The sequence below is a fragment of the Buteo buteo genome, chromosome 2, assembly GCF_964188355.1.
Source record: "Buteo buteo chromosome 2, bButBut1.hap1.1, whole genome shotgun sequence".
NCBI lineage: Eukaryota > Metazoa > Chordata > Aves > Accipitriformes > Accipitridae > Buteo > Buteo buteo.
The window spans coordinates 71,857,635-71,885,256 of NC_134172.1; the positions used below are offsets into that span (position 1 = coordinate 71,857,635).

General features: G+C 38.8%; 1 long non-coding RNA gene across 1 annotated transcript; it reads right to left on the bottom strand.

The window, feature by feature from the left end:
- Positions 1-7,306: 7,306 nt before the first annotated feature.
- LOC142026477 (uncharacterized) lies at positions 7,307-26,246 on the bottom strand. The gene is made up of 4 exons (XR_012648830.1): positions 26,146-26,246; positions 16,376-16,596; positions 14,430-14,565; positions 7,307-11,884 (listed from the first exon to the last, which is right to left on the bottom strand). It is a non-coding gene; the product is annotated as an uncharacterized LOC142026477 (long non-coding RNA).
- Positions 26,247-27,622: the final 1,376 nt, after the last annotated feature.

Genomic DNA, 27,622 nt, shown 5'->3' on the forward strand with positions numbered 1-27,622 from the left:
GCCATTGAGTGATGCTATTCCCAGGTTCAACTCTACCGGGGAGGGAAAGTAGAAAACAAAACTGAAATTTAGACAGAATGGAATTCCTAAGAGCCAGGACAACTAGAATTTATTAATTCATACACTCCAAAGCTTACCAAAAATAATCTTCTTCCTTCAGTTTTTCTCTATAAATCTTACCATCTTTCATGAAGTCTGTGCATACAGAAAAGACTGCAGAATTTCAGTACAAGCAATGCCTATCAATTTGCCACAAAAAACACCTTTACTGGGTTTTCTCTTCACACCACCATGGTTTCTGCAGAAGTCCATAAAAGCAGAATGCTTTACTGTCAGATGACAGTAAGAAGGACTTCTGCTTATATCTTGGCTATTGGAGAGCAAACCTCTCTAACTTTTAAATTAAAAGATTTCTTTAGCTAGATTAGCTGATCACAGATAAAAAGAAAATTCCTTTCATTTTGTGTAATTATACATCAGTTATTAAATACCATGTCCTGGGCATTGGAGCTACAGCTCCTGACAACTGCAAGTCTTTTTTACAAGGAAAGTCCTATTCTGAGCTTAGTAGGATTATTCAAGTGAGCAAGAGTTGAGTTTCATTTTATGCTATTGTAGATTACATTTGATATTGTTAGAATGATAAACAAAGTATATGAGACACTTTCTTTGTGTGCAAATTTTAATTAACTCAGCCATGACACAGAGAAGAAGTATGATTCCAAATCTTCTTTGTCAGAAATAGTGCGCAAAGAACTCTGCATTTGAACTGTATAAACCTATTGCTATTTTACAAAGCATCGGAGGATATTCCAACTAGAAAATTATATCTACTGATCTCTAGTTATCAAGGTATTTAGCTTGGTCAGTCTTGATGTAAAATAATAATAATAATAATAATAATAATAATAATAATAATAATAATAATAATTTTGTTTTTGCAGCACAACTTCATGCTACTATTCTTGAACTCTGTACCACCCACTGCACAAAAAAAAAAAAATTAAAAAAATTATAATCCTTCTGAAAGAAGGCTTTAGCTTTGTGTTCATGTCACAAGATGTTGGTACTTTAGTTTTTCAGGCACTGAAAAGATCATGAAAAGGGTAACAAACTTGAGGGGGTAACATCTTAAATTCCTTTAGAATAACATCTGCATACAAAAATCACATCTAGGGAAATACTCTCTGAACTTCAACTGCTACTCACTTTCATTTTACAGTTAAATCTTTATCATGGTAGTATTCCCCATGGTCGTATGTGTTTGCTTTCCAGCAATCCTATAACAAATTCATTCATCTATTATCAGGCGTCACGAGTTTTTCAGTGAGTGTGGCAACATATTCATTGAAAGCAAATTTTAAATTTGCAGTGGAAACTTGAACTTAAGAATTAAATTTATTCAGTCAGGAATCAGAAACATAAGAGCATCTTCCTGAAGAAAGCAGAATATCAAATACATAAAATATATTTTCTCATAAAGAACTACAGAATAAAAAGTAGCTCCACAAACTATTTTCTGAACATACATAGTGGAAAAAAAGATCTTTTTTATGATAAGCTCGGGAATAGACAAAAAAGAGGTATCTATTGGATACAAAAAATTATTAACCCAGATCTGTTGAGTGACCCACCTGAAAGGTCTTACAGCAATGATAAAACTGTGATGAAAATGAACCTTTCATAACTAGGATCTACTTTTGAAGCAAATTTGCTCTCTGCTAGTTTTTAATGATTTAATATAAAACATACAAAAAAAAATAAAAGTAGAGTAATATTTTCTATGCTTTTCTTGGAAAATGGAATGTGAAACATTATCTACAGCATCTTACCTTCTCTCCCTTTCTCCTTTAGGGCCAGCATAGCTCTTATGGCTTGCTGCAGAATCTGTATTTTCGAAAAAGCGTTTTGCATGGGTGTTAGTGTCCGGAAGAGGGTGCTATTTGGTTGTATTTGTAATTTTTTTTCTGTTTATACGGAACGACTGATACTACTGAGTATATTTTGAAATCTCCTTCCACACATTATTTTCTTTTAGGCTCATTACTGTGAAATTCCATTTTAAATAGCATAGCCTAGCTCTGAAAACTTCAATGCCAGCATAAATTCTTGCTCAGCTATATTAAGCAGAACACCTAACAAGTTTAAATTCCAAATGTCCTTTGTGTCTCTTGACTAGTTGCTACCTATATCTTATGATATAAAGGTAACTTCAGGTAATATAGTTGCTGTTCCCTGGGGTTTTAATAAAATTCTCATGAAAATGAGATGCACATCTTGCAAGGATATTTCTGTGAACGCTCACAAAGAAAAAAAAAATCTTTGAAAAACAAGCAAAGAAATAAAAACACATTGCACACCAGACTTAGTGAATTTTCAATTTAAAGTAACTTGACTATCATTATCTAATTAGCAGTTTCCCCCTCCTTGGAGATAAATATGTTTACATGCCTTTTGCATGTAAGGGGAAATGGAGGCAAAGGGGACTTAGCAGTGCTAGTGAGGCTGGATGCAGATGTCCTCCTCCAGATCCAGCTGCCTGGAGAAGATATTGCCATTTTCAGGTCCTTGTCAGTGCTCCCCACGCAGGGCATTCCCACCTCCACCGCCTTACGCCGGGGCAGTCATTGTAAATGCTCCCTACTCTGTTTCAGCCAACACGTTTGTGTAAATCATCTTTGCTCGCTTGGTTGATTTTGGGTGGAAGGGGTTGGGAAACACCAGGCACCTCTGCTGGGGGACTCAGGCTGGCTGGTCCGTGGTAGTCTTTCTGCTCACAGAGCTGCTTCAGAGTGAGTTTTTACTTACACCTTCACACCTGCAGCTCAGATTGATAAGACAAGGACTATCAGACACGCCAGCTTATGATATCCTGTACTAATTACTTAATAACGGGTCCTCAGGGAGGTTAGGGCCCACCCCAGGTTTGCGGTACACACTTCCAGCCCCATTGTAATTGCTGGGGAAGGAGATAATTTATCTCCTTCAGGATCACACCTTCTCATCCAGCTCATTCTCTACATACTCAAGTGGGCATTCAACTCCAGGCAAGATTTATCCTGTGTGATGGGTCGGCATAAAGCGTACATACTTGCATCGGCCTCTCTGCCCAGGATTGTCTTTCACCCCAAGTCATTCTTTTGGCTCTACTGCTAAAAGAGCTGGAGAACTACACCGACCACTTCAAAAAATAAGCTTGAACATCCTAAAAGAGCCATGGCATCTGAGTCAGAGCAGCAGGTGAAATCGTCAGGCAGGGATGAGCAGCTGTACATAGGGCAGTCCTGGGGCTTAGGGAGAGAGGGACAGTTACCATCTGTTTATGGAGGTTTTAGATTTTGTATTGTCAAATCTTTCAGTCACACTGAAATTCAAAAAGAACTTGATACCTACAACTGTGTTACCTAAAGCCTCTTCATCTTAAACATCTTCAAAGTTTGACTGTGGTTAGTAACAGTAAACAGTACTATCCACCCTATAAAAAGTATTGTTTCCTTTGGAAAGCCTGGGGAGCAAGCTTAAATTTGTAGTTGTTACCAAATTAGATTCAGCATCTTCTGTGGGCTACTTATTTAACGGTATCTAGCTGTGATTCATAAGCTAGTTACACATACATCTAAGCATATAATAGTTGGTTGCCTTTCACTGTTTGAGGGGAAAAAAACAACTAAACCCTGCAAATTTTTCTAGCTGATGCTCTTTGAAAATCAGCAACAGTTTGTGTGGAGCATTTTGGGGAGAAGCTGTTGTGGTTTAACCCCAGCCAGCAGCTCAGCACCACACAGCCACTCACTCACTCCTCCCCCTTCCCACTGGGTTGGGGAGGGGAATCGGGGAAAAACTAAAAAGTAAAACTTGTGGGTTGAGATAAGAATGGCTTAATAACTAAAATAAAATATAACAACAACAATAATAGTAGTTATGAAAAGGAGTATAACAAAAAGAGAGAGAAATAAAACCCAAGAAAAGACAAATGATGCACAGTGCAATTGCTCACCACTTGCTGACTGATGCCCAAGCAGCGATCCACCCCTCCCGGCCAACTCCCCCCAATTTATATACTGGGCGTGACATTCTATGGTATGGAATATCCCTTTGGCTACTTCGGGTCAGCTGTCCTGGCCGTGCTCCCTCCCAGCTTCTTGTGCACCTGCTGCTGGCAGAGCATGGGGAACTGAAAATCCTTAACTTAGGATAAGCGCTACTTAGCAACAACTAAAACATCAGCATGTTATCAACATTATTCTCACACTAAATCCAAAACACAGCACTGTACCAACTACTAGGAAGACAATTAACTCTATCCCAGCCAAAACGGGGACAGAAGCAATCAACATTTTCTAGAATTTATGGGATGAACCAGCTTTGTGTGGGGTTCACATTAGTAGTCTCCTGTTTATGTTCAACAAAACCTGAACTTGTACATGTTGTGGTGCCTTTTCTTCTCAGTTTATGCTGCAGCTGTTCTGTGCGGTAGGTAAAATGAAAGGTTTTAATTAAAACTGACATTGCTGCACCTTGTGCTGCTGGTGACAGTCCTGTTGAAAAGTATCATGAGAAGTGTGGAAGCCCACTGTTTGAGTCTGCCCTCCTGTTTGCATCCCAGCATTAATGTGCTTCTCAATCTGGCAAGTGAAAATATCCGTTGAAATTTTTTTGTTGTTGATGGAAAATGACTTTTCTGACAAAAATCACTGTGCAAAGCATGCAAACAAATATTTTTCATTGCTAATTTTGGCCAAACGCTGAAGGAAAAAAAGGTCATTCAGTGCTTTTAAAACTATCAGCAAACAAGGACATTCTCCATCAGTTCCTAGCGAAATGTTTCCAGCTTTTCAAGAAAAAATAAAGCAGGTTCACAGATTTAACTTTTCCAATTAAAAATCAATTTTTCACAGAAAGCCATTCTGATTAGTTTTAATGAGAGGTAAGCAATCGTAAATGACATCCTGTGTCTACAAATTATGCATTTGGGTACAGAGCTGCCCTGCAGCCTCCATTTAACACCAGAAGGACCTGGTTCACAATCTTGTTTTGTACCACTTTGACATTTCAAGGATTCACAGGAGCTGGTTTACTGCAGGGCAATGCCCATTAACCCTGCCTAGCAGGGCACGTGAATTCTGAATTACACGATGCCTTGCGCCCCCTCCCCATCCACTTTTCCATTTAAAGCTTCACTTTTCCGTTATAAAGGAATTAAAATATTTACAGGAAACCATTGCACGATGTAATCGCGCAGAGTCACTGCAGTGATTTTATGTCCTGTTACTGCGTCCGCAGCATTTGGGGATTTGCTGTGCAAAAGGGAATCTAGTGAGGGACCCAGCAATCTTTAGCTGTAATACTGCCCCATATGGACTTCATTAGCTTATAATTTCCTAATGTATGTCAGAGATGAAGCTTAAATGATCCTAAATCGTGGGGAAGAAAGCATGGTTTAAAACTACTTTTTGTCCCCAACTCATTTTGTGCAGTCAGCCAATAGAAAAAATTCTATTCCTGATTACATTATTTCTAATTGTAAACATAATTATGAATGCATAAACTGAGCCACTGAGGCATGCATTTAATTCTGAAACCTGAAGTCATATTTCTACCAACATATTATAGTGAAAATTTAAATAGCAAAGGGTTTCTTACTGTTAAGAAATTGCAAATCTTCTGTATCTTCCATTATTCTGATAATGATTATTTTTGTTTACTGCTGCTCAAAAGTGTACTCAAAAGTACTTTCAGTACACTTTCAGAAGAAAAGCATATCAACGATTTAATAAACATAAATTATTTGAAAATATTCTGGGGAAGTCCGTAGTGATTGACTTTCTTTAGTGTCCCATATTTGGCAACTAGAGGGGGGGATACTGGACACAATGGCAAGTGGACAAGGTCTAGCTGAAGATGGGACACCAGCCTATGGCCACAGCCAGTAGCAACATTTGCACATTTTTGTATGTTTTTATGCTCTTCATTGTACAGGCACAAAACAGAAAGACAATCCTTGCCCAGAGGAGTTTACAGCCCCTGTAAGTTCAAAATCCAGTGAACTGGGAGAGAAGAAAATGAATGAGATACATAAAGAGAGATTTCACATTTGCTTGCACAATTTTGGTGGTTTGGGTTTTTTTTTTTTTAAATTGAACATTCAGCTGCCAAAAGTTCTCCAGTTCCGCTGCCCCCCCCCAATCCCTCCAGTTTGGAAACAGTGTTGTAATCTGGAAGACAGGTAAGGGAGCATGGAAATTCCCCAGACAATTGGTCAATCCTTAACCTAAAGACGTTGTTTAGTCTGCAGCTGCCACACCATGCTGTGGTGGTGGGAGCGCCCAAATGATACGCATGATTCCAGCATATTGTTCAGAGATCCTCTGAATCTCCGGCATAAATAGCATGAGAGGAACCTCAGGGCATTTTTTCATGTTAAATGGGAATCCAAAGAAAGCAGCTACTCTTCATAGATCAAGTGCATAACTGATGAAGAGGGAAAAAAAACCTGGGGCTGACCATCACCTATTATCACTTCATTACACGTTATTTATGTTACATGAGCATTTGGTGCCATCAAGCAGGATCCATGGCTTCACTGTACAAGGTGCTGAACAAATACAAGAGACAGTCTGTCTCCTAAAAACCTTGCAAAATAACTGTAAGATGGCAAACAACTAAGACCATATGGACATGTAAAGCAATAGTAGGAAGCAGGAATCAGCAGAGCAGTTCAGCATGACATGAGTTTTGATCTGCTTATGAGTTGAATGGATTCAGGCTACAGTTGATAAGCTTATCTTGAAGTAAGACAGAAGTTCGGCTGCTGAAATTCCTACCGTTTCACTGTCATTACACAGCTGAAAGTCAAGAACTGTCAAATTACATGAATAATATCTATCCATATTTAATACAGCGAACTGTTGACAATTGCCTCTCATCCTTCCCTTCAGTGCATGAGCCCCACGAAAGAGTTAGGAATGATCAGACTGAATATAGGCAAATCTGTGGCCACATAACCGTGCTCCAGATAAGAAACTCACTGTGTCTAAAATGGAGAAAAAGAGGAGATAGCAGCAAACACAAAAAACTAGAGAGATAATTTTTCCTGGACCACAGCAAGGAAAAATGTTGGAGATTGTGCTGACACTACTGACATTACAAATACTACGAGGCTAAGGATAATGCAGACTAGACTTTTTTTCCCCTCCCCATTTAGAAACAATCACGTTATATCTTCTTATAAGATATGAGAAAGATTGTTATCTCGCATAATGAAAACCAAATGACAGGCAGATAAACTTAGTAGCTGTTTATAAAGTCTTGTACAGTATTCTCAATGGTATACAGATAAGAAAATCACATAATTGAAATGGCTACAAACAGCATTAAAAAAGCATATAAGAAGAAAATAAGGAGATCAAATGCAGAAGGCGGACAAATTTTAGATTACCGAGGGAGGCGTTCTTGTAAGGCAGTTTGATTCCTCATGGGAGTTGAGCACCTCCTTCTCCTCTAGGCACGTGTTGTCTGCACTCACAGCCCCATTGCCTTCCTTCAGTGACCTCCCGTTGTCCTCACCCATCTCAGAGGACTCCAAGGCTTGACAATGTGGCTCCTGGAACAAGCCCCAGCTTTGCCTCTTATTTTAAACTCTTTGCCCTTTAATGTCTTCAAAGAAATCTTTGCTTGAGCACCTTCAGAAAGAGTACGTGCAAGGCACTAGCTGCTGCTTACTGTTCTCTTCAGAAATTTGAAAAATGCAAGTCCTTTCCTATCTAAATAAGCAGCAATGTATTTTCTTAACTTTCTCGAATACAGAAATACCAGAGAAACAGTTTTAACTGTAGGTAGAACAACAGCGTAAGAGTTTCTGCTTTGAGGGAGGCAGGTTTAAACTGAAAATGCATTGTTAATGTGAGATTTGCTGGAGTTCTCAGACCTCACAGTCGAACACAACCTGAATCAGAGGACCTGTGTTGTGTACTCCAGTGCAACATCTCAAAGGAGCTAGAATTCAGGTCAAAGTGGATGTCCTTACACTGCAATAATCTTCCCTAATTAGAGAAGAAAAAAAGGATTCAGCTGGACAAATGAGCTAAAATCAGGAGAATCTTGAACAAACATCTCAAGCATTAATCATTTATATAGAAAGAAGAAGAAAATCATCAAAATAATTGAGCAATTGCAGACAAATGCCACAATGCCTTGTATTGCCAAAAACTCATCATTGGAAATGTATACGTCTGATTTCTAGGTTTATTAATGAAACAAAAAGGCATCTACAATAGATAAATAATACATCATATGGAATTCACACAGTCTATTTATAATAGAGATCAGTGACACCTATCAACTCATATTAAATCACATCACGCATATTTTGCCTAGTCTGCACTTTGTCAATCTCTGCTTCCTATTTCATTGCTGTAGTAGCTACATTTAACGAAAAAGTAACGCACAGACCAGTTGAAAGAAGGCATTTAAAAAAATCACTGAAAGAACGTTTGAAAGAACAGCAAAGATCAGCCATATTTATATGCTTTAATGGTAATAGTGCTGTATCACCTTTTACTTTTTACAGACATTTAATGAATGAGTTCTGATGTTACAGCTAGTATTTAGCTTACAGACTGGCAAATCAGAATTAAGGTCATACAATGAATCAAGGTCACAGAGTGAGTCAGTGGCAGGTTTGGGACTAGAATCGGGGTGTCCAGCCTTCTGGGCTGTAAAACTGAATTATCTTCCATCCCTGAGCTGTGTCCTGGTGAAAAAAACATGGGATGAAGTGGGTTCTTTGAAAAAGAAGTTTATTTTTGAGTTCTTACAAACACCACCATTAAAACATTACTTGGGTTTAGAAACATGCTTCAAAAACAGCATAAATAAGTTATTTTGCAGAAGAATTATTTACCATAAGAAGAGATAGAAATTTATAAATCAGTTCAGAGATCTGCAGGGAAAAAAGTTGTTAGTTACATCATCAGAAATGGGGTCTAAGGAAGCTGAAAAAACTGGATTTTGCATGCAGCTTTTAAAATATAATTAGTGATCTAACATAAATAGACGTCACTGGCTGTAGTAATGTCTGTGGCAAATAAATAACAGTCGAACACAATAAAACTCCCTGTAATGTACTCTGTTGTAATATTGATGGCAGCATATGGCAAACATCTGACAGCTGTTAAACAGATGTGGCAATTAGCAAACCTTATGGTCATGCTGTTAAGATTATTATGCAACACGTTCTCCAGTAAAATTAGATGACTTCCTACTTTCTGTAGCTTTACACATGTGGAGTGCTAGTCTAATGTCCCATTTAGGCAATATTGTTAGCTAATATCTCCTAACCCATATTTTTTTAGTTGATGCTTCATAGAAAATTTAGAGAAATCCAGAATTTAAACAAGAACAATATCAATTCAGCTGTGTAGCAGATACTTCAATTATAATAGCTAATGGACAAATTGAGAGATAAAAAGACTTTTCTATCATGTTGAAATTCAATGAACAGTTTTCAATTAGGCTCTGAGTATAAAAGGGAAAAAAGAAAGATACTTTTCCTTGATGTTAACATTGCGGGAAAAGATGAGAGTAACTTCACTTTTTCATTATACAGAAGAGGTGCATATAATGATGCATATTTAAATTATAAATCAGGTCACTATCTGCCAAATGAAAGCAATATCAATTAGAGCTAGGGTGGATCAGGCTTTAAAACTCCTTATATTTAATGACAAAAGTATGACTGTTACCCTCACCCAGCCAACAAAGGGATAATTTAAGGCAGTAAGAAATCAAAGAGTGATGTCACAAAAATAAGCCCTCACAGCTTTTTGGATAATATTATTATAATTAATAGACTTCCAGTGACTTTTTTTTTGCAGGTTATGGGCTTTCACAAAAGCATTTATTGCAGGCATAAAATATAAAACTCTAAAGAGTGGGTTTGACTAAGGTTGACTTGAGGGTCCTTAGCCTTTCTACTACAGTAATTCCTGTAAAATAATAGTTTCATTTATAGGCTCAATTTATAACGTTGAATTTATGCCAGTTCATCTGATATCAATCATGATAATAGCATGATCTATTGTATGTCACTTGTGCTAATGCAAATTAAATATCATTACATTACAAAAAAGCCCTATGCTAAAATAACATTAAGTGTGTAACTTTAACAAAAAAAATTAAAGATGAATTAGCAATTTGCGATGAGCATATATACAGATAACAAATGTAAAACCATGCATATCTTATATATAAAATTATATACATACTGAAAAAGGAAAAGCTAAGCAAAACAGAAAATTGATTAAGGCTTGAGTAGCAGGATTAACACTGATTTTTCCCCCCTTCATTGGAGTTAAGGTCGAGTAGCAAGCAGTTTATTATCTTTCTTTTTAACGACTGTGGTTTTCTGCCTCTGTCTGACACATCAGTAGTAGGAATCAGGTTTTAGAAAAACTTCAGATCTGCAAATATAGTCCTTTGAATGTCCCTATGTCTTTATAAATTACATACTTACACACTTATCATTCTATATATGCGTTTGGGTATAAAGCTATCCAATTCATGTATCAGTTGAAACTATTTATAAGTACAGCCAGATAATAAAGTTCTGAGATTAAAGTGCACCCAAAGATTTTTTGAAAATTGTAAAAAAATTGTTTTCTTCTTTTTGTTATTTTCAAGATTGAGTGTCACTAAAGTCTGTGTTCATTCTTACCTGCAGAAGTGGCAGGACACCCTGTCTAGACTAAGTAAGATACATTTCCATACATAATTGCAGGAAATTTTCCACATAAAGTTTGGGAATATCTGAAGTATTTGTGAAAACCTCATGCTAAAAATTTTCTGCAGTTTTAGGCAGAACAAGTGTTTATCAGCCGTGTCTCTGAGTGTTAAGACATGGTTTACACATTTTAAAACACCTAGCATGGATTGTTTGCATTTTCTTCTTGAAATGAGGGGTGAGATCACTTTGCTTGAAAATGTTGTTTGTGAATTCTCCTGGCCTTGGAAGCTCTGCAGATCCTATTACATTTCTTGGGTATAGTTTAGACATGGGGATTATTTTTTAAAAGATACTTGCAATGATAAAATATTGCCCATCCTACTACAGCAGGATCTGTGGCACTCTGTACTGTGGTTCCAGTAAAGCTCCTGCAGATGTTATTTTTATTACCCTGCGATGGTTGTACATACCTCCCCTTTTATTATGTCTGAGCATTTTACAATCATTAGTATACCCACCTGTTTATTGATGGTTATTAAAACATCAGAAAATGCTATTGCTTTCCTTTACTGATAGGGAAATGAAGCACAGAGGGGCCCAAGTCCCACAGAAAGCAACTGTGGAAAAGAAAAGGGACCAGGAACCTCCCGAATCCCCGTCCAATGCAGCATTCCTCTCTTCTTTCTGGGAACCTTCATGGAAAAAGAGCAAATAATTTTTTCAAGTCGTGGCTGCTCCAGTTAAGCTGAGATTGGCTCATGTTTTCATGTGATACCTTTCTCTCCTTCCTCATACCTGGAAGGAAGGAAACACGAACCAAAGTCCTTGCAGTATGCTCTGTGGCACTTTATCTTTGGGTTCAGCATCTCTGGGCAATACTTTTCCCATTGACCAAGTTTTGCACAATTAACTGCACTCCTCATAGGTGTATAGGAGCGAGTCAGAAGATCAAACCTAGCAAGAGGCTTTGCGCATCTTCTGTTACACAACAGACTGCTCTCCGAAGGCTTATTCATTATTTCACATTTTTCCTCCTTCAAATGGCGGCATTGCTTGTTTCAGAAGCAGAACTGACACTCTTCACCGTTCATCGCTACAGATGTTAGAGATATTCTTTAATGTTGGAAGGAAACACAAACCTCCTAATGGAGATCTTGGCAGCTAAGTGAAAGGAAAATAGATTGTTTTAAAATATATTTATAGGTCTTTTAACATATATATGCTCTGACAGTGATTTGGTAGTTTAAAAAGTCTATTATTAAATTTGTTTTAAAACCTCTGTTTATGAAGTCTCATGTGCTTCTTTTGCTACCTACTTTATGTATTAAAATGCCAGGCTTTCAATTGCATTTGAACATACTTCAGCCTACTTTCACGTACATTTTGAAAATTTTATCCAAAGTTAAAGTAAAGTCAGTGCTTGTGCGGAGTTTAACTCTTTGCCACAAAATGAAGCCAAGTGTTTAACAGCTTTCAAAAAGGTCCTCAATGTTCATTTACTTTTACATATGAGTAATTTTAAGTCTCTCTGTCCATGACATAACAGTTCTTCAGATGATAAGGCGACCAGTAAACGATACACACATGTACTCTTGCACTTGGTCTATACATCTGCTTAACTTTAAAGAAGTGAGCAAATCTCTGCTCACATTATGAAAGTTCAAACATGTGGAAATATCTGCCAGGTTGGGAATACAGTTATGAAAAAACCTTTATTCCTGTTTCTGCCCAAAGCAAGAAGCTTCATATTAGATAGTGACAGAATAAACCAGTTCCAAGATTTTTCTTGTGGCTTTCCCTCTAACATCAAGTACTGGCTGGTGTCAGGGACAAGAAACGTGAACCATACATCTGGTTCCAGATGGAAATTCTGCTGTGGTAACACACTGAAATGATACCTTAGAAAATGCAAAGTTTCTGAGGTAGCTTCACTTTCCAGAGGAGTCTGACACACCGAATCAAACCCTTCTAAATGCATCCTAGATTCTCCATGAATTATTCAGTCTGCAAATAATTTATTAGGTGAATTTAACCCCCCTTTTCTGTTCATAGATTGCCCCTGAGCATTTTTTAGTTTTCTCTTTGAAATTATTAAGTGAGTACTTTTATGAATAATTTTTAGGACCAGATTCTCCACAATGCTAAACTCTTCCGATCTGCCTGCCGCTGCATGCGAGGGGCCTCTGTGCTCTTGTACAGGTGTGACAGGTCTGGGGTTTTGCCTGTTGCTCATAAACCTCAAAAAAGGATGAGGAGACATGGCAGAGCTCCATCGTACCCAGTTCTGTACCATAGACTACTCTTTAATAACTCTAAACTCACGAGATGATCCAGCAGCAGAGGCAGACACGAACCAGACTGTTGTGACCCAAAGACGGCTGGTCGAGTGCCTTCCAGTCACTCCAGGGGAGCACTGGGAATCCTGCCCTGGGTCTGCAAATTGATGCAAACAGCTCACTGAGCTCATTGACGTGAAATATAATCAGAAGCCATCCTTTGCAGTAACCTCCTTGAAACGCTGCATTGCTGTAAATAAAAACCAGGGCTTATGGTATTGAAAATGCCATGAAACATGGCAATAGCCATCTGACGGTGCTCATTTTCCTATTTGACAAGAGGACCAGGAATGCGTCTTTAAGTAGTCGATAGAAAACTCAGAGGTAGCAGCAAATGAGTAATTGTCCAAAACTCTTAGGGAGGTCATAGATATATATTTCCTCAGGGTTCATATTTGGTTGGTAGAAGCAGCAAATGCTCTCACAACTAATTCCATTCATTGGGAAATAAGAACAGAAAGAAGATGGGATGGAAAAGAGCAGCATCAAAAGTGCCAGCACCAGGAAGAGATAAAACCAAATCAGTATTCAAATTACATGCATGTCTCAATTTTGCTTTGTTATTGTGTCACTATTTTGAAAAGCCCAAATTATGCTCATAAAAACTTAAGCTATCCATACATATGTATGAAAGTATTCAGCTTCAGCAGGGTTGAGACAGACAAATCTGGTAGTAGGTTTCTTTTCAGGTTGTGAGAAGCAAATAATAATCAAGTGTAGTTGAGTTTCGTGAGATGTTGGAGTCCTGGAACCACCTCCTTTGTCTTGTTCTTCTCCAAGAGACAAGGAAGAGTGTGAACGTATTTCGCTGTCCCATCTGGGGACTCATTCCAGTTTTCAGTGAAGACAGCGGCAAATTGCCATTGAATTCAATGCATGGGACCAAAGCCTTTCTTAATATCCTGCTACAGTAATTCATGCTTGCCCACAGTGCCTAAGACACCTTCCTCAGGAGTTAGAAGATGGACTAGTTCATGTATGATGGCTCTCACAAATGCAAAATTCCATACATGTTGTGCTGTAAAGTTATAATGGATATTTTGTAAGTTAGGATATAAACCCCATCTCACATTATCTAGTACATCTGGGGTCTACTGGGTGCCTCTGGGTGCAGAGTTCTCAGAGCTATGGCTTCCAGTTGTCATCTCATTTAGGATGCTCACACTTTCCTCCTATCTTCAGACTAGAACTTGAGTTGTGTTAACAGGGATTGAACAGATCTGAGTAGATCTGGCATGTTTAATCTCTTTAAGGCTATAAAATTAGTAACCAGAGATTCAACGCTGTCATATTTGTTCAGTTAAAAGGTATTTTAGAGAAATTACCTCTTAAAAACATTCTCCATGTATGTATAGATGTGTTTATCTTACCTGATACGCAACCATCTTCCAAATAGAGATTCTTCTTGCAGACCAGTTGAAGAGCCTCCTTGTATGCCAGAGCACAGGGACTGTCCACCCCCTTCTCAGAAGCCTTTCTAACATTTTGGCATTCTCTTCTCTAGATCTTCAACGTACAAAATAGTTTTATCACATCACCTTAGAAGAATTTTATTCACTTATATTTACCCCAGGTATTTGCCACCAGAGTGCTTATCTGGAGAATGCTGTCTTATTGTATGCTCATTTTTCAAATAGTTTCCATTTACATATGATCATTGCAGTTGTTCTATGGGGTTTTAAAATCCAGGTGTACGATGACCTCCCCTTCGTGCATGCGCAGGTAAAAATCTCTGCTCATAAACTGGATACAGATCAGTTCTTGTACCATAATTTCATATCAGCACTACATCCCTCACAAAGACTATTTAGAATTTCTTGGTATTTACTTTATCTTTATTGTGTCTAGGACTTGAATGTTTTGCCTGACACAACTTCTGCTCAGTGAGAAACATTTTTATGTATTTTTGTTTTATTTTTGTGTGCTAGTATCCAGGACACTGAGTCACAGATCAAGATCCCACTGAGCTGTACAAACACAGATCGTACAGACAGTGCCTGCCCCAGAGAGCAATATTTTAGAAGGGATTTTATAAAAATAGAATTAAAGTTTACCAAAAGGCCTGAGAAGGCAGCCCATTTATACACCTGCAGCAATTACATTTTGGCAGCATACTCCTGAGATGTACGTACATTTGCAGAACTTCCTTGCTGTGATGGAGAACGTGGATAATAAAGGACACATCTGCATTGTCTCCTCAAAACCCCTCACCCTTGAATATAAAGTGTGAGGATATAAGAGGACAATAATAATATTTAGCAATTCTGTAGCTCTTTACAGCTTCCAAGGACTATAAAACATTTACTGATTAATCCTTACAGCACCCCAGTGAGGAAGGCAAGTTACCCCTACCACGTACATCTTTCTGGCAAGGCAAGATTGTCCCCTGCAATGTATTATCCAGCACTTTCTCCACAGTGGAATAAATCTCACCTTGAAGGAAGGTGTGCTTTTTTTCTCTCTTTTTTTTTTTAGGATATTTACCTTAAACTTCTTATTCCATAAAAATGAGGAAAGGTTATTCACATGGAAACATATTATAGGCAGCCTAAAATATGGGCTAAAATGTGCTTGTTTAAAGCATTTATATCTGATAAGAAAAAATGATGGAAGCGTATGCTACAGAAAATAAAAAGTAAGAAACAAGTGCAGATTAAGATGACTAGAAATAATATGTCAGTGATACCCATGTCACCAAAAACTAGAAGACTGATGATCTGTATGACTGAAAGGAAGCAAGTGGGCGGTGAGAGCAGAAAAGGGCTGTCAACCATGAAGATAACGTTACAAGGACCCACGCTTTAGATTTTCAAAGCTGAGTAAAGAAGTAAGTCGCGCAGTTCCACATGAAACTAGTAGAATTTGTATGTATCTCAAGTCAAAATTGCATATAGGGAGAGATTTCACATAAAACGTAGTATGACATGGAGTATTCACAATGGACAGCACCAAGTAGAGACAACAGATACTGAAGGCGACTGATGAGCAAATAGCCAAATTAAGATGTCTTTGCTGTTTGCTTTTTCAATTCAAACTGACCAGATGAATTAACTCGTAATTGAGGGTTTGAGTCTATCCCCTTTAACCTGCTTTAACAGAAGCAAAAAAAAAAAAAAAGAAAAAAGAAAAGATAACTGGAGATGACTGACTCTCCCAGCTTGTCCACCTTCACTTCAACTCTTTCCTTACAACATTGCCATTTTAAAAATATATTCAGTGATATGGCTGATAGTAAACATGGGCAAGTGGAGTTCATCTGCTTCTGATTTGGACAATATAATGTCACATAATATAAGTGTTGAACAGACAATTATACCTATGATTTTATTTGTCACTGCATCAGGACTCCTTGGTCTCCTCTTCCTACAAACACTGTAAGGGTGTTCTCTGTGCCATCTCATATATGAAAGGCAAAGGATCCATATCTTCTCACTCTTCTTTTTCTTTCTTTCAGAAGATCCATTTCTGTTGGAACTTCTAAGAGAAGTTATCCAGAGTTTGAAAGCCAGGGCGACGGTCAGTTTGAGAGCTTTGAATCTAGTTGGTAAAATTCAAGGAAAATTAGCAGAAATTTATAAAACCAGTAACAAGTTTATTAAATGTGTATATTTGACTGCTTTCCCTAACTTTTATAACTGAATTGTCTTAGACTGCAGCCCCCAGTTTTGATTAAAGACTTGTAATATAAATATTCAATAATAACAACCATAATAAAAATGGGTAACATAGCTCCACCCCTTCCTTCAGGAAAATTTTATTCCACTGAATGATTGCAAAGTAGCCCCAATTTTAAGTGCCTCTGCTTCAATCTTCAGCATATTTCTTAGGAAGATTAGAATATTCTCCCCTGTTCTGTGATGAATTAACTGTGTTTGGTCATATTTTTTGAGGGGGGCAGGGGGAATTACCATATCACTATATGCACAAGAGATCAAATGTATGATTAAAAATATTTATAATACTGATGTGGAAAAGAATGATATGTTAAACAGATAAGCATATAATAATGCATGTCTTACCCATAAAATTTAATTTATCCCTTGGGCAGGGCATAAACTTTGCTCAAGAACAACATGTTTTCCATCTATAGATTGCAGAGCTAAACTGCTTAATTTTACAGCAAATTGATCACTGCTGTAATATTTCAGGAGCAAAATGATCCTCAACAGTCAGTTCAGTTTCAAAAGCCAAAATTTATAGTTCTGTTTCTGATTTAGTGATAAGGTTTTTTAACATATTGGGCATTTCATCACTTTCTATCGGGAGTCAGCGTTGAACCAACAAAGAAATATTTTTTGAAATCAACAACAACAACAACAATAAAAAAAGGAACATAAATAATATACATCCAACTGACAGAAGGGTTTAATATTCCCTTCAGACTGGTAGGAAATTACTCAGATTCCTGTCCTTGTAAACATGTGTCCTGGCCCGTACAGGAGATGTGCTGTACTGCCGCATGGGTGGAATCACACAGACTCCGGAGCCCAACTGCCTTCCTGAGTGCTAAGGAAACTATTTCATTTATTTTCCCAAGTGGCTAAACTTCATTTTACCCAATGCAAATAAAATTTAGTAGATCTAAAGTTATTTGACACTTTTGATATGTTTAAAATAAATGTAGAGAGATTTAATGATGTGAAAGTTCATGACTCAGTAAAGATTGCTCCCTAGCTGGGGTCTTAGGATAGACACCTATAAAATCAAATTATTATAATCACAGGAGTCATGAGAAAAAAGTAGGCCCTGCTGAGCTCTATTCACAGAGTTTTTGCATTCATTATACTCCTCCTAGTTATGAAACAAAGGGACGAGGTAGGCTGAAATCTCTAAAGGTTTTATCAAGTAATTCTTTGCAGCAGCATTTTGTGATTACTACAGTGAATTTTTAGAAATCCGATTCATTTGCCAAGAGAAGAGGAAAAAGACATGTCTTCTTCGATACCTCAATGTGGTAGTAAATGCTCATTTTAGAACAATAAACCCCACAATTATGGACACTGGAAAAATAAAAGTAAATGCATGGATTATATTTGTTCCATATATCAGAGAGTGTTATTCAGCTACCTCTGGAGTAAGTTACTGAGGAAAATATCCAAGTTAAAGACATTATGTGTGATGCAAAAGTCAGGTTTTAAGAGGCTAACTCCCACTGACTGATGTTGTGTATGATTTAGGAGAGAAATAGCTTTAAAAATCCTCCTTAAGCATACATATATCCCCCATCCATTTTGATACCTAATCAGCAATACTGTGTGGTTATATTTTGGTGAGTGGCACATATTTACACACAGGAGAACATGTATATGGCTGTTTTATAATCAAGGAGATTATTTCCCAAAGCTGCTATTGCCTTTATGCATATATCTGCACACTGACCTGGGACACACTGAATGGAGACACAGTAATTAGGTCATTTGCTTGGGCCTGATATTTCTTTGGAGGCTTAAAGGCTAAAATGTCTCTGTGCACAGTGCAGAGTATGATGGTATATTTTTCATGTTTGTGCATTATAATAAAAACAAGAGAAAGGAAAGGATCAAATGCCAACATTTTTTGTGAGGAAAACAATAATTATGGGTGCATATTTCACCTGCAATTATTTACAACTGGAGTTTAGATCAGGGAGATGTCTAAATCCTTGATGGGAGCTCACAGTCGGCAACACAGACACTTTGTCTGGCCCCAGTCTGTTTGGCTCGATGGGATTATGCTGGGGAAGAAGATGCCAAGCACTCTGGCTCCCTTTAAAAACAGGCAAAAGATTTTGGCTAAAGGCTCAACTGATTTAAATGCACACGTTCTTCTTCAGTCAGTTACATCTATTAGTTGGCCAAGCATGGAAACCCTCCCCACGTCTCTGCTAACAAGCACTTATGCAAATAATTTAGAAACATGGGTCCATATCCTCAACTTGTGCAGTTTTACTGAGAATAATGGATAAAAGGTGATTTATGTTAGCCAATATTTCAAGTGCATTTTCTAAGGCTCAAAATTCAGCTTTGGAAATACATGCAAGATTTCTAATGGAAGAATGCACTAGAGGTTATCAATCTTCTTTTAATTACAGAGTTAAGTATAGGAAATCCTTTATCAATCAGTTGCAATTAAAGAAGAACTGTCTGTGGCCAATTTAGTGGATTTGTTTTACTTCGCATCATCTTCCTCAGATGGTTTTCACATAAAATTCCCTCTTCAGGTTTTAAGTTTTACAATTGTGCTCAAAGACCTGATCAGCTCTCCTGCAACTGGGTGCTAGAGAAATCCATAGCAAGAGACAGCACGAGCGAGTGTAAAATCTGGGCTGTGTTCAAATTAACCCCATGTCCACATGCTCAGAATTGTCCATTTACAAGTAGTCTCACAAAAAACCATGAACACATTGGTGGTCCTAAGTCACGTACTGTAATTATGCTTGCCAATGAATGTCCAGAAAAATATTTTAATGAATGTTTGCATTCATAATGACTGTGTCTGCACCCAAATCTCAAGGTGAAAATCAGGTGAAATTGCTGCATGCTGAGCTTACAATTTGAAATACGACATACATATCAAGTCCAGGCTCTCATAAAAATGGGTTCAAGTTTGCTTAGGTTCATGAACCCTAAGGAAACATTTCAGTGAACTAGATCATGGTTTTGAAAGTGCCATCCCAAACCTAGTTTCCTATCAGGGATGCTTGCTGTGTTGCAACAGCTGTAAGTACAGGCTTGGCTCCCCTTTACCTTTTCCCTCTTTCATGCTTTTGTGCATTTCTTGGGTTCTTTAGCTCCCTCCCGCTGTATTTCAGGCTGTGAGCTCTCCTTGCATGAAATCCTCTCTGTCTATATCTCTGTTATTATTCCCTCTAAACTTTCTTTGTTACCTGCTCTGTCTCCTATTATTTCTCCTGTGTCATCAAAAACTGACTCCGTACAGTCTGCCAATTAGCCTTTGTCTGTCAGCACATTCATCAGCATCCTGAAGAGTGATGGTGAATGGCAGAGCATGGAAGTGCTATTTGATATGCAGCTGTGTGTCCTTGCACATAGATATACCATTACTGATGAAGTGGTAGGATATGCCTTAGATTTTCTAGCTACAAAACTTTCGGTAAGAAGCAGATTAAATTAGTAACAAATAAAATAGAATGAATTAAAAGAGAACCTGTTTCAAAATTAACAGCTAAGTGCACAGAACTTTCTGCATTTAAAATAGACTGTTATGAATATGGACCTCCTATGTATGCAAAGTAAAAAAGCCTGACATAGATATTTCCAGGAAACAAAGAGAATTAACGGTGTAATCTGATATTACATACCTGCAAGTGAGTAATGCAAATAAAGCTGCTTCTGTACTTGTTACAGGGAAAATAATATGACTTTGGTATAAAACACGCATTGCATTCTTTTGTGGAAATATATAAGTATGCATTATTCAAAATTCAAATATTAATGATCACATAAATATTCTATGATCTTGGCTATTACTTTCAGAACAAACATTTTAATTTTAAGATGTCATATTTGTAAAAGCTGTATTTTGAGTAAGGAAGAGAGAGAGAAAGACAGAGGCAGACCCTTTTAAAGGTGTCTCAGTGTCTTGCCATGGTTTCTTTGCTTAGCAAATACATGGCACGTTTAAATTTCTTTTAGCTCTACAATGTTCACCTGCTTAAACATTTACAATGATACTATTGGAAAAAAAAAGTATAGGAAGAAATAAAAAGCAAATGCATAAGTGTGTGTTTGGATGAACTGTGGATGTCTGAAAGTGCATGCCGGTAGGTAGAATTAGATTTATGGGGCTGGGTTTATGTGTGTAAGCTTTAGAGCAAACTTCAAGGGTATGTATGACCAGAGCAGTGGGATTATACGAGTAGCCTATAAAACGATATCCTCCTATCACTACATCTTTGCTAAGGGACGTTTCCAAATTAATCAGAAAGGAAAGAAAAATAATAAATTATAAAATATTAAGCACAAATGAGACTTTTGACTTGTCTAGACAGTCTGGATCAGATTTTCAAAGGAAAGGTATATGAAAATTTTATTCATGCCAAAAGTCAGCTTTTGTATATGCAAATGGGTAGTTATTACAAAAGTTGCAAGTGGATTTCCAGATATTATTTCAAAATCAGCCTGCCAGATCTGAATGAGCTAGATTTTCCAAGTACTCAACACATGCCCTTGCAGCCAGATTCCCAGAAGAGCTCAGCAATGGGATCATGGTGGGGTGGGATCTATGAAACACTTTGAAAAAGCTGGCTCTTACTTATTTAATTAAATAGAAACAAAGTGCTTATGGAAATCTCAAGTTCGTTGTAATAAACATATAGAAACTGGCCCTAAGGTGTTTTGAAAATTTGCATGTAAGTCTTACATCTATTAATATTTGTTGATCCTGATCAGTTCCCAGGGCTGCCTGAGGAATGAGAGTGCCTTGCAGATTTTTATGGTGGGACCTTGAGTCCTTTGAGGGTCTGGAGCACACGGTAAGGATCACTCCATCGCTTTCTTGAGAAGCGCATCAAGTCCCAACCGCACAAACTGGCATGGCAGAGAGAAAGACCAGCCTAGCATTTCTCCTGGAAGGTCTTTAACCATTCTCATCGTTCTTGGCTTCTGCTGCCGGAGTGTTTGTGGGCAATACGGGCTGCAGCTTCCCCACAAGCACAGGCGAGCGGGGGCACGCGCCCTGCCAGCGATGCAGTGGCTGCTGTGCGTTTCATCCTGGAGGTCCTGTGCCTGGTCCTGAGGAGCCAGTCAAAGTCCTGGGCATCGAGCTGCACGGGCAGCCCCCCTGCCTTTTTAGTTCTCTTGATTGTGCGTAAAGATCGTTAGTGTGGAAGACACCGACACGTTGTCTTCTGCCCGCTATTTCATTTACTTAGTTGTTGTAAAAATACAATCCACAGTCTCACTTTATATTTAGAAATCATTACGCTTCAAAAGCTTGTTTTATCATGGCTTTCTTGGCCAGCATTCCTTTGTTTGCACCCTTAGGATCACCATTTCCTCGTGGTAGGATAGAGCGTGCTTTGAAAGCATTCTCTGAGAGGAAGAAGCCATTTTGAGGAGCTCGGTGGAGGCTCTGATTTTCAAAAGAGTTGGGATTTGGTTGGATGTATAAAAGAGTATCTAATTAGCGCACATATCTGTCACAGTGATAAACAGGGATAGTTACAATCATTTGTATGCAGAGAGGCAAGAAGTCACTTCTAATACTGTTAAAAATATTGAAAAGTCGATCTCAGGAAGGTTTTCACGGGGGCCGGGGGACTATTTAAGAAACAAGATGCCTGGAGAAAGATGTATTGGAATAAGATTTTATGACAGCCTGTGCATATAGATACCGCTCACACTTTGTGACCACAGCATTAAAACAGGCTGGGTATAAACTGGGTGTTTAGCACACAGGTCTGCCTTTGGCAGCGCAGGGCTGGAAGAAGCCTAGGAACTGCGGGAGGCTCCCTGTGGGCTCCACGTCTTCTCTTCACGTTCCTCCTGCCTTGCACTCTTTGGATAAAGTGCAATTCCCTGTGCAATGGGCATAGGCCTTGAGCTCCACAGGCCCCCAAAATACATTTGCTTTGCCTTGGGTGAGCATCTAGGCTGCACCCAGGTAATGAATGCCTGAAACCAAGGAAAACGGTGAACGTTTCAGTTCTTGCCTGCTTTTCTGGAGAAATAATTTTCCTCATCTCAGCATGCTTATTTTTGCCATGTTTAACTGTGAGGTTTTCACTTATTTGCTTATAATTCTGTGCCTTTCTGTTTGTCTACACAGAGAATATGTGCATATTATGCCATATTTTATGTTACTGAGCATGTTTCTATTTCTTCATAGAGTCATAGAATGGTTTGGGTTGGAAGGGACCTTAAAGATCATCTAGTTCCAACCCCCCTGCCATGGGCAGGGACAGCTTCCACTAGACCAGGTTGGTCAAAGCCCCATCCAACCTGGCCTTGAACACTGCCAGGGATGGGGCATCCACAGCTTCTCTGGGCAACCTGTTCCAGTGCCTCACCACCCTCGCAGTGAAGAACTTCTTTCTCACATCTAATCTAAATCTACCCTCTTTCAGTTTAAAGCCATTACCCCTTGTCCTGTCACTACATGCCCTTGTAAGAAGTGGCTCTCTGGCTTTCTTGTAGGCTCCCTTTAGGTACCAGCAGGCTGCTATAAGGTCTCCATGGAGCCTTCTTTTCTCCAGGCAAAACAACCCCAACTCGCTCAGCCTGTCTTCATAGGAGAGGTGCTCCAGCCCCCGATGATCTTGGTGTGCCTCCTCTGGACTCACTCCACCAGGTCCATGTCCTTCTTATGGTGGGGGCCCCAGAGCTGAACACAGTACTCCAGGTGGGGTCTCACGGGAGTGGAATAGAGGGGAGAATCACCTCCCTCAACCTGCTGGTCATGCTTCCTTTGATGCGGTCCAGGATATGGCTGGCTTTCTGGGCTGCAAGCCCACATTGCCGGGTCATGTTGAGCTTCTCATCAACGAACACCCCAAGTCCTTCTCTGCAGGGCTGCTCTCAATCCACTCATCACCCAGCCTGTATTTGTGCTTGGGATTGCCTCCCCCCCCCGCCATGTGCAAGACCTTGCACTTGGCCTTGTTGAACTTCATGAGGTTCTTCATCTTGCTTTACATAGTTTACAAATTCTTGGCAGAAACCATATCAGCCAGTGACTGGTTAGCAGAATTAAGAAATGCTTCTTGTATTTGCTCTTCACAGAAGCGTTGGTTAGTGTCCTCTATAAAATGAGCAATCAGCATACTAATAGCAGGAGTTTTTTATTGCTTAACACTGCCAGGTCTAAAACGACTTCAAGTTTGCAGGAATAATTCTTCAGCCAGTGGGGCTGACTTCTTGTTCATGCTGTTAGCATCTGAAACTGCTGCTGACCAAATGGTGCTCAACAGGGTCACACCTCAAGGATGCAATTCATTTTCCTTATAATTACTGTTCTGTTCTTAGAGCCCGGCCAGTCTCTTCAAAGACAGTTTATCTGCAGGTTCAATAAAACCACTCAAAACCACCGAAGAAGTAACCTTCAGAAACTTTGCATGACCACAGGCAAGATGTGGGGGGAACTACAGCTGTCCTAGTGGGTCGCTTCCTATTAACAGCTCGTTGTTGGACATGGTACTTAACACCAAATCTACTCAGCAGAAAAGGATAGTGAGAGAAGTACAGTGGTCACCAGATACTTGAACTGATTTACAAGCTTGAAGTTTGTATTAGGATTGCTGTAATCCACTTTAGGTGCACAAACGGGCAGCTTGCTCTGCTCAACACTAGTCAGGGAAATTGAAAGTTCAGGAACATTTCTTACAGTATTTCAGCCCCAAATGACAGAAGCTTGCAGGGAGTGGCTGCTGCTGGGAGCTTTCACTCACATCCAAATCAGAAGGAAGAAATAAAGTCCTTCCACTTGTGAATCTCTCTCAAAATCCTCTGGGGTGGGTTTTGGTCTGGTCACTCATACCTGCCTCACATATAAATTCAAAAGTACTTGAAACTGAATATCAGGTTTTGACCTTTCTATTGTCTCTTCTAATTCTGACACCATTGACTTCTTCCAGACCAGATTTATGTGATACGTCGGTTTTCTCTGCAGCAGGCAGCATACAATTCTGCCTTACGTTTTACCTTTGCATTTTCATCTCCTGTAATTCCTTCTGATACATTTCACCACATGATCTTCAGATAGGATTTGTATTTGCTCTTGGGCTGTTTCTACTGTCCTACATATGTCAGTAACTTTTTGCAGAGTCAGACTATCTTCCCTGAAGAATTTTCTATTGTCATCACTTCTGAGCCCCACTACAGTTGCTGCCCCTGTTAATTCCCTTAAAAAGATATTCAGTTATGTGTCCCCAGCAGGTCTGTATTGCACTGGCTATCCTCCATGCGCTGCTTATAGCTTGCTTTGGCACACAATATAAAACATGTTTTCTGGACATAAAAATCATACAACTTCTTGGGTGATAGCTCACATACATAAATACAGATATTAAAATCTTAATTTGTTATTATCTGATTATTTGCGTGCTGCTATGGAGATAGTCTTTCTTAAATATTGTAAATACTAAGCATTTGCTACAATAGCTGTTAATTTCTTTAGTCCTCAAAATAAGTACATGCATTGCATTCTTTATACATTTCTATGCACCTGCTTTTCAGCCTAGAATTTTAACACAGTACATTATAGAAGAGAGATTTTCATAGACACAAATGGGAATTAAGTGTCCAATTCAATTGACTTCTAATTGGAGTTGAACAACTACAAAGCCTTTGAAGAACTCTGCTACACTGAACCTCTTAATTTAGCCTCAACCTGTTTGTTGATGAAAATCCCAGCTCCTAGGCAGCAGTAGGGAAGGTTTCCTTTTGCTCCAGTAGCCACATTATCATTCACAAAACATTCAAGGAGTTTGGTCTTAGTAAAGTTCCCAGCTGAGTGAGAAATAGACTTATTTTTTACTTTATGGTTAAATAATGTAGAAATGTTGTGATAGTTAGCAGGAAAATCAAACCTCTCTCTCTGCTTTGGAAAATAAGTTATTATACGTTTCCTTATATGTTTTCCTTTGACTAAAAATCTACTTGTTTTGTAGTGGAAATGGACAATTTCTTACCTAAAGTGGCGATATTCTGAGTAAAATAATATTTTAAAGTTATTTCTTCAAATGATGATTGTACACATTATACATACCTTAATAAAATCCAATCATCTATAAAATAATTGTAGAAAGTTTTGTAACTTTTTCCAATTCTTTTTGATCTGTAATCTTCTCAATAGATATATAAATCTTTAATATATTATAAAACCAACCATCAAACCCCAAACCGTTACTAGTGAGGAGTCAAAGCATGAATATAAAAGGGAAGTATATTTTGTGTGCTCTGATGATGAAAAGATGACTAGTATTTTAGAGGTTCTGGCTTAAGTCACAGAAGATTTCCTAAAACAGGGATACGACAGAAAACACATTTTCCTCAACATTATCTCTTGTTGTTCTCTCAAATCCTTCATATGTCACAGCATTATTGTAGGACAGCTTCATGTTTGCTTTCATTTCTACTAATTTGGTACCTGAGCTGGTGGTGCAGGGGTTGGTTATCAGGTGCTGTGTTCAGCTTCTGAAAACAAGGCAGTCCTCCTTGGGTTGATAATATGTCTGGCATCTGCACATGTACATCAAATGCATATTTTACTTTCTTCCTTTGTATTCCACATATACTGCAGCAGATAAGACTAGACAAATGCACTTTCATTGACAAAGACTCACAGAATGCTTTGGGGTGGAAAGGATATTTGGTGATGGTATCTTGCATAGTTTGTCCCCTCTGCACCATGGCAGGATTGATTGCTTTATCACTAAATGATCCCTGATGGATGAGTATTGGGTCTAGCCATCAGTTAAAAGTGAGGATGATAATTCAGTTTTACTGATGCCACTGAAAGGGGAAGTTAATCTATTAAATTGTTTAGAAGTTTTACAATTTCCCATAAAGTGTTTAAAGCAGAGCTGCTCAACCTTTGCCACTGCATGACCTACTCTTTCTTCTTATCCTCCTTTTTATCCATGCATATAGCATGGAATTAACCTGGTGGCCTCCAGTATAGCGTTGAGGGAGGCAAGGTGATTTTTCCCCCCGTTAAGGACATATAGGACCTCATGTACAGATCCAAAGGAATGGGGAGATTTGTTATAAGAGTTACAAATTATAGGGGCTGGTAATCTGAGGTGCTTTGTGTCACATCTACTGTCGGGGCCTGGACAGCACCTCTGTGGGATCATGGTCTTGGATCCTTGCCTGGATCAGGGCGTGCTCCCAGGTTTGCTCTCACCTGCACGAGGTTCTTGCAAGACACCTCCGTGTGCACGTACCTGCGGGGGCTTTAACACCCCTTGGCAGGACGGGCCATCCGCGCTGGAGGCTGGCTCCTCTGCACCCAGAAATATCTATCCAAGTACTTTATAGCACCGCTGGCACGGGGGGTGACAGGGTCACACCAGCCCAGTCCAGTTGTCCCCTGACAGGGAGGAACAGAGTGAGAACTGGGCCTTTTGGGAAGGTGTTGCTCTGTGCCACCTCAAAGGCAATGCTTGTGCGAAGCCACCCCAGCCCCAGAATGATGAGGCGCAGGGACAGATGCAAATGAGAGAGAATTAGAATAAAAGAAATTAATATTTGATGCGTACAAGCATATGCACATAAATATAAATACATTTATATCTAAAATCAAATAGTTTTTCCCCAGAGTGAGCGAGCTGTATTTGCTGCTCGGGTTGTGCCGTCACTCGTGAAGATGATTGTAGAGCTCCTCAAATTACAGTACAGCCTTTTACCCACGCCGGTGCCACCCATTTTCCCACTGTGTCTAATGTTGATTAGGAAGGCCTCTGAAAGCTCAGCAGAGGAAAAAGCTAGTGGACAGGATTATAATAATGGAAAAAGACAAAGATACAGAAGGAAGGGAATAGATATTATCAGCGTGCTACATTTTTGTGCAAGAAGTCATACAGTATTAAGCTGTTTTGAATAATGCAACTGACAACTGTCAT